This window comes from Schistocerca serialis, chromosome 2, assembly GCF_023864345.2.
Source record: "Schistocerca serialis cubense isolate TAMUIC-IGC-003099 chromosome 2, iqSchSeri2.2, whole genome shotgun sequence".
NCBI classification, from domain to species: domain Eukaryota; kingdom Metazoa; phylum Arthropoda; class Insecta; order Orthoptera; family Acrididae; genus Schistocerca; species Schistocerca serialis.
The window spans coordinates 918,768,512-918,780,609 of NC_064639.1; the positions used below are offsets into that span (position 1 = coordinate 918,768,512).

General features: G+C 45.0%; 1 protein-coding gene across 1 annotated transcript in view; it reads right to left on the reverse strand.

Annotated features, from left to right (window-relative positions):
* The window catches only part of LOC126458284 (probable multidrug resistance-associated protein lethal(2)03659), a 268,997-nt gene extending 267,621 nt beyond the window's left edge, over positions 1 to 1,376 (reverse strand). Inside the window, exon 1 of the mRNA XM_050095219.1 lies at positions 1,242 to 1,376. The gene's annotated coding sequence lies outside the window, so the exon portion shown is untranslated. The remainder of the gene's footprint in view (positions 1 to 1,241) is intronic.
* Between the last annotated feature and the right edge of the window lie 10,722 nt (positions 1,377 to 12,098).

A 12,098-nucleotide genomic window follows, 5' to 3' on the forward strand; every position in this document is an offset into this window, starting at 1 on the left:
GTAGTATTGACCCCCACACAGATTAATAAATTATGGGCGAACATTTATACCTGACGTTAAGAAGTCTCGTTAGCAGATTCAGTTCCTAGTTCATTTTATAAGAAAATCATGATACAGCTACAACATTAATGCTTCAAATGTTTAGTGCTGAAGCGGCAAAAATTTCTAGTATGTGAGAATACAGGTAAAGTCAATAACACTATATTTTTATTTTCCTTGCCGCATTTTAGTGTTTGTTGACACATTCCATTACTACTACAGCAATACTGTGACAAAGCAAGTCCGAATTTTTCGCCTATTATCTATCAGTAATCTGAGTATACATCTTTGAACTTATGACAGTAAATTTCCTGAACAGAATACGAACCAATGAACTTCATGTAATCTTGATCTAACAAACTGCGGATTTTTTTCTACTCCTTGTGATTTTCTGCAGATAAACACAGCTCAGGAGTTAACTTTCTGTTGTCATCAGGCCCTGGTATTTTTGAATTACGTGTTCCATCCACACTCCTCGTCAAAATGGTTAAGATGATTTGTCCAAAAACAAACGTGCAACGAAGTGCTTAAGTGGATCGTTAAGTAACTAACACGAGCAACAGTTTCTTGTCTCACTTGTCATTTAGACTAATTAGTAAGTCAGTAATATCTCAAATGACGGGGCAGATGAAGCTTTTGTCTGTTACACGATACGACTAATTCTAACTCAATGAGCAATTATGCTCCTGGTTTAAGGACTAATCTGAGACGCTAATCTAAAAATAAACATAATTTAACACCTGTGCAACAATGGGATGCTAGTTCACCTATTCCGCTGGAATTTACGTAAATTGTGACCACATTGCTTGCATAATAATGCGTTTCGTACCACAACAGAGTATTCAGACGGGTGTGAAAACTCAAGTTAATTACTTCTTTGGCACAAACTGCCCCACTTTATACCTCCAGTTGCCTCGTTTATAAGCATTTAGAGATCTAAGCACATGCAGGTCATTGCAGTTATGTGACTACAGTAATTCATATTTGGAAGTTCATTGCATGACAGATGAAAATAGGTGTGATTTTGGATCTCCAGCAGCGCAATTTTCAACAGTTCTAGCCATGACAGATGTAAACATCCGCATTTTAAAAGTCTACCGCTGATTTACGTGCAGCTACAACACACTGACGCTTAGGAGCAGTGGCCACAGCCGTAAGTCAGCAGCTGTTCTTTGTGAGCGCGAGGCGCCGCGTGGACTCACCAGTTAATCACGCCGCGGGCGGCGTGCCAAGAGCTGCTGCAACCTGCCCCAACGCCGTAAGCCGTGCACCGTCCCACCACAGCTGCCGGTCAGCTGAGCACTGCACAACCCTGTAGCAGAACCGGCCGCGCGCGCTCTGCCCACAGCTGTCTCATTGCGCAAGATGGGGCAACGTCGCCGAGCGGCGCATGCGCGCGCACTCCGCTGCCAAGAGCAACCGACAGACGCCCGGCGTCGTCGGCGTCCATTGTATGCACAGCGTTTCGCGAATCCCAGGAACTCAGCACCGTTCTGTCGGGGAAGCCCCGTCTCTCGCGTGGTGACACAAGTCCTTTAAATGACCTCTGTCTCTCGCTTCGCAGTATTACAAAGACCGCCGCAGATGTTTTCCGCTGGCCTTGGGATGAGAAGTAGATCAACAGTTTCCCAGAAGTAGCCATACTTAGTTCGGCACAACAACCGAAATCGGTTCATTGCCTCGCCCCTTACCCTCTTCTACATCTACATCCATACTCCGCTAGCCACCTGACGGTGTGTGGCTGAGGGTACTTTGAGTACCTCTATCGGTTCTCTCTTCTATTCCAGTCTCATATTGTTCGTGGTAAGAAAGATTATCGGTATACCTCTGTGTGGGCTCTAATCTCTCTGATTTTATCCTCATGGTCGCTTCGCGAGATATACGTAGGAGGGAGCAATATACTACTTGACTCCTCGATGAAGGTATGTTCTCGAAACTTCAACAAAAGCCCGTACCGAGCTACTGAGCTTCTCTGCTGCAGAGTCTTCCACTGGAGTTTATCTGTCATCTCCGTAACGCTTTCGCGATTACTAAATGATCCTGTAACGAAGCGCGCTGCTCTCCGTTGGATCTTCTCTATCTCTTCTATCAAAACTATATGATACGGATCCCACACCAGTGAACAGTATTCAAGCAGTGGGTGAACAAGTGTAATGTAACCTGCTTCCTTTGGTTTCGGACTGCATTTCCTTAGGATTCTTCCAATGAATCTCAGTCTGGCATCTGCTTTACCGACGATTTTTATATGGTCATTCCATTTTAAATCACTCCTAATGCCTACTCCCAGATAATTTATGGAATTAACTGCTTCCACCTGCTGACCTGCTATATTGTAGCTAAATGATAGAGGATCTTTCTTTCTGTGTATTCGCAGCACATTACACTTGTCTACATTGAGATTCAATTGCCATTCCCTGCACCACGCCTCAATTCGTTGCAGATCCTCCTGCATTTCAGTACAATTTTCCATTGTTACAACCTCTCGATATACTACAGCATCATCCGCAAAAAGCCTCAGTGAACTTCCGATGTTATCCGCAAGGTCATTTATGTATATTGTGAATAGCAACGGTCCTACGACTCTCCTCTGCGGCACACCTGAAATCACTCTTACTTCGGAAGACTTCTCTCCATTAAGAATGACATGCTGCGTTCTGTTATCCAGGAACTCTTCAATCCAAACACACAATTGGTCTGACAGTCCATATGCACTTACTTTGTTCATTAAACGACTGTGGGAACCTGTATGGAACGCCTTGCGGAAGCCAAGAAACATGGTATCAACCTGGGAACCCGTGTCTATGGCCCTCTGAGTCTCGTGGACGAATAGCGCGAGCTGGGTCTCACACGATCGTCTTTTTCGAAACCCATGCTGATTCCTACGGAGTAGATTTCTAGTCTCCAGAAAAGTCATTATACTCGAACATGATACGTGTTCCAAAATTCTACAACTGATCAACGTTAGAGATATAGGTCTATAGTTCTGCATATCTGTTCGACGTCCCTTCTTGAAAACGGGGATGACCTGTGCCCTTTTCCAATCCTTTGGAACGCTGAGCTCTTCTAGAGACCTCCTGTACACCGCTGCAAGAAGGGGGGCAAGTTCCTTCGCGTACTCTGTGTAAAAGCGAACTGGTATCCCATCAGGTCCAGCGGCCTTTCCTCTTTTGATCGATTTTAATTGTTTTTCTATCCCTCCGTCATCTATTTCGATATCTACAATTTTGTCATCTATGCGGCAATCTAGAGAAGAAACTACAGTGCAGTCTTCCTCTGCGAAACAGCTTTGGAAAAAGACATTTAGTATTTTGGCCTTTAGTCTGCCATCCTCTATTTCAGTACCATTTTTGTCACAGAGTGTCTGGACATTTTGTTTTGATCCACCTACTGCTTTGACATAAGAACAAAATTTCTTAGGATTTTCTGCCAACTTTACTTTCGAATTCATTGGTCGCCTCTCGCATAGCCCTCCTCACACTACATTTTGCTTCGCGTAATTTTTGTTTGTCTGCAAGGCTTTGGCTATGTTTATGTTTGCTGTGAAGTTCCCTTTGCTTCCGCAGCAGTTTTCTAACTCGGTTGTTGTACCACGGTGGCTCTTTTCCATCTCTTACGATCTTGCTTGGCACATACTCATCTAATGCATATTGTACGATGGTTTTGAACTTTGTCCACTGATCCTCAACACTATCTATACTTGAGTCAAAACTTTAGTGTTGAGCCGTCAAGTACTCTGAAATCTGCTTTTTTTCGCTAAACAGAAAAATCTTCCTACCTTTTTTTATATTTCTATTTACGGCTGAAATCATCGATGCAGTAACCGCTTTATGATCGCTGATTCCCTGTTCTGCGTTAACTGTTTCGAATAGTTCGGGTCTGTTTGTCACCAGAAGGTCTAATATATTATCGCCACGAGTCTGTTCTATTTTAACTGCTCAAGGAAGTTTTCAGATAATGCACTTAAAAAAGTTTCACTGGATTCTTTGTCCCTGCCACCCGTTATAAACGTTTGAGTCTCCCAGACCCTATCAGGCAAATTAAAATCTCCACCCAGAACTATAACATGGTCTGGAAATCTAATCGAAATATTTTCCAAATTTTACTTCAGGTGCTCTGCCACAACAGCTGCTGAGCCGGGGGGCCTATAGAGACATCCCATTACCATGTTTGAACCTGCTTTAACCGTGACCTTCACCCAAATATTTCACATTTCGGATCTCCGCCAATTTCCTTCGATAGTATTGCACTTTTTATCGCTATAAACACGCCTCCCCCTTCACTGTCCAGCCTGTCTCTGCGGTATACATTCCAACCTGAGTTTAGAATTTCATTACTGTTTACATCTGGCTACCCTTGTAGCCGCTTCCTGCGTGTAGTGCACGCCTGACATATTCAGGGGGACCCTGCATTTCTCCACCCGATAGCGGAGGTCGAGAAATTTGCACCCCATATCTCCGCAGAATCGTCTGAGCCTCTGGTTTAAGCCTTCCACTCGGCTCTAAACCAGAGGACCGCGATCGGTTCTGGGAACGATACTACAAATGGTTAGCTCAGATTCCACCCCGCGATCGAGGCTTTCCTCCTTCACCAACTCCGCCAACCGCCTGTGTGAACTGAGGATGAACTCTGAACCCAGACGGCAGGAGTCATTGGTGCCGACATGAACAACAATTTGCAGTCGAGTGCACCCAGTGCTCTCTATCGCCGCCGGCAGGGCCTCCTCCACATCTCGGATGAAACCCCCCGGCAAGCAGAGGGAGTGAACACTGGCCTTCTTCCCCGACCTTTTCGTTATTTCCCTAAGGGGCGCCACCAGCCGCCTAACACTGGAGCTCCCAGTCACTAATAAACCCCTTACCCCGTGTGCCTGCTCGGACCTTGCTGAAGAAGCGGTCAGATGTCCACCCTCAGGCAGAGCGGGCGATACCACACGACCAGCCTCCACATTGACCCTCCGCCTCGTGCGGCGCGAACGTCGCTGAACCCGCCACTTCCCTTGGGGAGAGGGTGGCCTCTTCCATAGGGATGAGAAAAACTTGCCAAACCGATACCGGTATTTTAGTTCTGCATAATCTGTATTTTTCGGTGTTTATTTGGTCTCGGATATAACTGGTGTTTTTATTTTTCACTAGTAATCGGCTACAAAAACAGACATATCAATTAGCCATAGCAGCAGTTCAAAATTTTTTCGTTTCTAAATAACGCTTTTTAAAGAACGACTAATGTTCTTCGTAAAATTTGCATTGCTGTGAAATATTGCGTTATTTTAGAAAATGTGAAAAGTGAACAGTGCAGTTTTAATGACAGTACCTACAGAAACGAGCAACAAACACGTGGCATAAGAAATGGTACACCATTGCTGAGACAATGTTACATGTGGCTATTACATGGTATGCGTAAACGTGCAGTGTACAAGACTTGCCTCATCTGGTCTATATGGTAGCTTCTCACTGTCGTCATCAGCTGTATTACAGAATGGCGCCATCCGTAGCCTGGAAATAATTTTTCGAAGTGCTGTACCACTGAAGTACAATGGTCAATTTGCATTAAAAGATTAAAAACGGGAGGAGCCACAACCAACTTATGGCAATATAAGAGAATAAAACTTAACAGTTCATTCGAAATTTACAATAAAAATAGAAAGCAGCTGATCTGCGCCTTTGTCTGCGTATCATGCCTTTATCTGCTTGTAGTAATTGAAAACACACAAATTACCGATCTTCAAACTCAGTTTTCGCCACTTTGCACTGACTATTCGTAATGTCCAAAGAGTGTTCTGATCCACGATCACAACGCGATTTTTGAGCAGAGTTCCAAAAAATAAGAACCAATAGGACATTACTGATAATTTTGTAGCAGTATCCAACTACTTATCACTTTTCGAGAAAAGCAGCGAACGGTGCACGGACTAAGTTTTCTTTTAATTGCCCACTTAACATTTCGATTCTACGTATCTTGAAAATGAGGAAGCGAAAATTTTTCAGTCTTTGTTCGATTTCTGCGCTTATTACGGAAGCAATAGGGATAAAAATCGAAAATAAATTGTTTCAGAAAACGATTGTTTTGAGAAGTTTTAGTAGTCCGGTTAACTTGTGTTGAAAAAAGAACCACGTAACAGAAGACAGGTTGTTTCAACGATAACCTCCATCCATACTCTCCCATTGGTCAGTCTAGATGGCCATGTTTTTGTGCATTGCTAGGATCACCAGATCTTTCTTGACTCCATCCACCCACCTCTATTTTGGTCTACCAAGGAGCCACATCTGCATGTAGATACATATTCCGCAAGTCATCGTTTGGTGCATGACAGGGGGTACCTTGTACAAATACTAGTCATTTCCCTTCCTGTTCCACTCGCAAACAGAGCAATGCAAAAAAGACTGTCTACATGTCTTCGTATGAGCTGTAATTGCTCTTAAGTTATCTTCGAGGTCCTTATCGAGAAATGTACGATGGCGGCAGTGAATTCGTTCTGCAGCCAGCTTCAGATTCTGGTTCACTAAACTTTCTCAACGACGTTTCGCGAAAAGAACGTCGTCTTCCCTCCAGGGATTCTCATTTGAGTTCACGAAGCACCTCCACAATACTGTGGTGATCGAACCTACCGATAACAAATCTAGAAGCACGCCTTCGAACTGCTTCGATGTCTTCTTCAATCCGACCTGATGGGGACTCCAAATACTCGAGCAGCACTCAAGAGTGGGGCACACTAAGCGCTCTCCATTATAGGGGAGCTGCACTTCCTAAAATTCTCCCAATAAGCTGATGTCGACCATTCGCCTTCCCAAATACTGTCCTCTCGCCTATTGCAGCTGACGATGGGGGGGGGGGGGGGGATGGATCCAAATGACACGGGTTGAGTGAAGCAGCCATTGGACTCAAGCATACTGTGGTCAGCAGCATGTTCTGCTATTTACGCGCTCGTTCCATTTCATATCGCGTTGCAACACTACACCTGGATATTTAATTGACGTGACTGTATCAATGAGCCACTACAAATGCTGAATTCGAACATTATAGACATTTTTTTATGCTCTTCTTCATTACCTTACGTTTTTCTGTATTCAGAGCAAGCTGCTATTCATCACACCAACTAGAAATTTTGTCCAAGGCATCTTGTATCCTCCTGCAGTCATCCAACGACACCTCTCCGAACACTACAGCGCCATAAGCAGAGCGCAACAGATTGCTGCTCACCCTCTCTGTCGTAGCGCTCTCTCTCTCTCTCTCTCTCTCTCTCTCTCTCTCTCTGGGGCTCACCTGACGATGACCTTGGACCTTGTCTCTGGTGAACATTCGCCATAGAGGCCAACGTACTAGTTCCTATTACACTACTGGCCATTAAAATTGCTGCACCACGAAGACGACGTGCTACAGACGCGAAATTTAACCGACAGGAAGAAGATGCTGTGATATGCAAATGATTAACTTTTCAGAGCATTCACACAAGGTTGGTGCCGGTGGCGACACCTACAACGTGCTGACATGAGGAAAGTTTTCAACCGATTTCTCATAGACAACAGCATTTGACCGGCGTTGCCTGGTGAAACGTTGTTGTGATGCCTCGTGTAAGGAGGAGAAATGCGTACCGTCACGTTTCCGACTTTGATAAAGGTCGGATTGTAGCCTAACGCGATTGCCGTTTATCGTACCGGGTTGGTCGAGATCCAATGACTTTTAGCAGAATATGGAATCGGTGGTTTCAGGAGGGTAATACGGAACGCCGTGCTGGGTCCCAAAGGCCTCGTATCACTAGCAGTCGAGATGACAGGCATCTTATCCGCATGGCTGTAACGGATCGTGCAGCCACGTCTCGATCCCTGAGGCAACAGATGGGGACGTTTGCAAGACAACAACCATCTGCACGAACAGTTCGACGACGTTTGCAGCAGCATGGACTATCAGCTCGGAGACCATAGCTGCGGTTACCCTTGACGCTGCACCACAGATAGGAGCGCCTGCGATGTTGTACTCAACGACGAACCTGGGTGCACGAATGGCAAAACGTCATTTTTTCGGATGAAACCAGGTTCTGCCTACAGCATCATGATGGTCGCATCCGTGTTTGGCGACATCGCGGTGAACGCACATTGGAAGCGTGTATTCGTCAACGCCATACTGGCGTATCATCCAGCGTGATGGTACGGGGTGCCATTGGTTACACGTCTCGGTCCCCTCTTGTTCTCATTGATGGCACTTTGAACAGTGTACGTTACATTTCAGATGTGTTACGATCGGTGGCTCTACCCTTCATTCGATCCCTGAGAAACCCTACATTTCAGCAGGATAATGCACGACCGCATGTTGCAGGTTTTGTACGGGCCTTTCTGGATACAGAAAATGTTCGACTGCAGCCCTGGCCAGCACATTCTCCAGATCTCTCACCAATTGAAGACGTTTGGTCAATGGTGGCCGAGCAACTGGCTCATCACGATACGCCAGTCACTACTCTTGATGAACTGTGGTATCGTGGTGAAGCTGTATGGGCAGCTGTACCTGTACATGCCATCCAAGCTCTGTTTGACTCAGTGTCCAGGCGTATCAAGGCCGTTATTACGGCCAGAGGTGGTTATTCTGGGTACTGGGTTGTTGTCCAATGAATACCTGTTTATCATCTGCATTTCTTCTTGGTGTATCAATTTTAATGGCCAGTAGTGTATTTGAGAAGAGTTAGAGTCACATATCTGGGAACCTAATCCATATGCTCCGACGTTCGTTAACAGTCTGCACTGGGCCACCCGCGTCAAATTGTCTCCGGAAATCTAGGAATATGGAAACCGACTGTTACCCTTCACCCATGGTGGGCAGGATATCGTGTGAGAAAAGGGCAAGCTCCAACCCTTGAATGACTGTTTCCGCCGTTTATAGGTAAGGCGGTCCGGATTCTGCCGGTCGTAATCTCACATTGGAATAAGAAGTAAAATAATCCCGCATTTCTATGACCTGCTCGTACAGTGTGATAGGGGCTGCAGATAATTTCACCGTCATTTTTCTAGTATTTGGATGCGATGGACGCGTAACAGCCTTTGTACTGTTTGAAATTATAAGCGCGCAATGTCATCAGAGATGCTGTGGCACCTGGAGGCTTGTTTCGATCATCTCTGCTTTGCAAGGTGCGCGGGAAATGATGCGCGCTGTTAACAGTGCGATGAGGAGACACTGTAGTCGGCAGTGGCGGGTCATCAGTTGTAGTACAGCAAGGGCCGAGTGCTACGGTTGCAGTTATATTCTCACGGCTTGGAACGTGTTGATTTACTGATTAGTTATTTGAGACTAATTGAAAGATTTCGAGAAGAGTATTGTATTGTGATTATTTCGAGGAGTAATAGAAGATGATTCAATTTAATATAATTGATTTCAGACTTTGTACTTTATTGCGGCAGCTTGTAGTTGAGCACTACTGGTTCAAAAAAAAAAAAAAATAAATAAATAAAAAAAATGTTCAAATGTCAAATGTGTGTGAAGTGAAATCTTATGGGACTTAACTGCTAAGGTCATCAGTCCCTAAGCTTACACACTACTTAACCTAAATTATCCTAAGGACGAACACACACACCTATGTCCGAGGGAGGACTCGAACCTCCGCCGGGACCAGCCGCACAGTTCATGACTACAGCGCCTTAGACAGCTTTTTTTTCTTTTTTTTTTTTGTTCGTTGTTGATCGTTGTGTTTGGTCATTTCGGACGTCATATGACATCCCTTCAAGTTCGTTTGTTGATTCTTCCACTCAGTTTTTTATTAAAGAGGCCAACCATCTCTCTGACCGAACACGCTGAGCTAGTTCAGACATCCAGAGAGTCGAGTATAGCCAAAGATAAAGAGCCACGAATAATTTTCAATTTGAATTTGGTGGTAGAAATAACTGTTGAACATTTAATATCATTTTTACGAATTATATTTTTGAAAATATCTCATTTGATGTTAAAGACTTCTTACGTTTGTCTGCTCAAGAACTGTAATTTTTTGTGTATTAATGTTTGTGAAGCAACGAAAGAGACAGTTTTTCAATATAGAACTTTTCTAATCAGAAAACTAATTGCATTTGATGTTATAGTCTATCCTTCTGTGCTCGTGTGCCGCCTATAACCGAGCTGAAGCCGGCAGGCGATGTGGCAACACTGCAGTGGCAAGTGACAGATGCCAATTGTCAAGTAATTTCAATCGCACTATACCTGTACCTACGTCTGTATGTCACTTAACATTGTGGCGAGTACTTGAAACTAAGGGTTCGATTAAAGCAATAGAATCTGGTACTTTCATGGTTCGCGGTCTGTAGTATCAAACGTTATTGCATATACCCGAATCTTAATAAAGTTATAGGCTGGGGTGGCCGTTTGTTGTGGTAACTCATCTATGTTTTTATAAGCCCAGTGTCTGTGCCCTTTTGCATGTTCATAGCTAACAAGTGAAGAAGAAATTAAAGCAGACCACTAAGCCAACTCAGAATCTCATTCCCATATCATCACCATATCTACCTCCTTAGGCCAACATCCAAGTCTTTCTGTACTGAAAAATCTCAGCTATACTACATCGTTGTTACACTCCTGTACGGAGCCTCTCGAGTACCGAGATACGGGTGACCTCAAAATCCTGCATCACCGCTGAGGGTCAGTTTCTAAAGTAAGTATGTTGCGACCCACGATTGATTACGACATACAAAACTAGTGCCACAGTTGTGGGTTACTGGCTTCGATCCCTGACTCAGTAGCTTTACTAAGATGTAAGTTGCCTTAGAGTGCAGCATATAAGATTTTCTCTTAGGAGACCTAGCAAAACCTAGTTTTAGGACGAACAGGCTTGAGCTTTTATGATAGATCAGGTAAGATGCACAAGCAGGGCAGTCCTTTTTAGTGTACAGCAGGAGAGAGGCAAGAATGAAGGAAGAAGTAACCGTCCTGCATCGAAAAATTACGGGACCACTTGGGCAGCCCACAGCAGTAAAGACAGGACGTCTTCGCCGCAGTTACAACCAAAGTCGGGGACACCGACCCATAAATCAACGGCATGTGTCTGCTGACCGCACAGAATTCCAACCTTACGCCTGCACAAGGCGTCAACACAACAACGCCACCTGACCGAGAAATGTGGTGAATGAATCACAGATTAATATGAAAACGACATCGCCGGCCGGAGTGGCGCTACAGTCTGGAACTGCGCGACCGCTACGGTCGCAGGTTCGAATCCTGCCTCGGGCATGGATGTGAGTGATGTCCTTAGGTTAGTTAGGTTTAAGTAGTTCTAAGTTCTCGGGGACTGATGACCTCAGAAGTTAAGTCCCATAGTGCTCAGAGCCATCTGAGCCATTTGAAACGACATCTGCAGCTACGAAAGAGGGCGAAAAATCAGCTAATATTAATCTGAAAGTTAGTGAGGCCCCCGCTCAGCATGTAGTCTTGTCTGCCGCATTTACACTACTGGTCATTAAAATTGCTACACCACGAGGATGACGTGCTACAGACGCTCAAATTTAACCGACAGTTAGAAGATGCTGTGATATGCAAATTATTAGCTTTTCAGAGCATTCACTCAAGGTTGGCGCCGGTGGCGACACCTACAACATGCTGACATGAGTTTTCAACCGATTTCTCATACACAAACAGCAGTTGACCGGCGTTATCTGGTGAAACGTTGTTGTGATGCCTCGTGTAAGGGGGAGAAATACGTACCATCACGTTTCCGACTTAGATGAATGTCGGATTGTAGCCTACAGCGATTGCGGTTTATCGTATCGCGACTTCGCTGCTCGCGTTGGTCTAGATCCAATGACTGTTAGCGGAATATGGAATCGGTGGGTTCAGAAGGGTAATACGGAACGCCAGGCTGGATCCCAACGGCCTCGTATCACTATCACTGGAGATGACAGGCATCTTACCCGTGTGGCTGTAACGGATCGTGCAGCCACGTCTCGGTCCCTGGGTCAACAGATTGGGACGTTTGCAAGACAACCTCCATCTGCACGAACAGTTCGACGACGTTTGCAGCAGCATGGACTATCAGCTCGGAGACCATGGCTGCGGTTACCCTTGACGCTGCATCACATACAGGAGCGCCTGCGCTG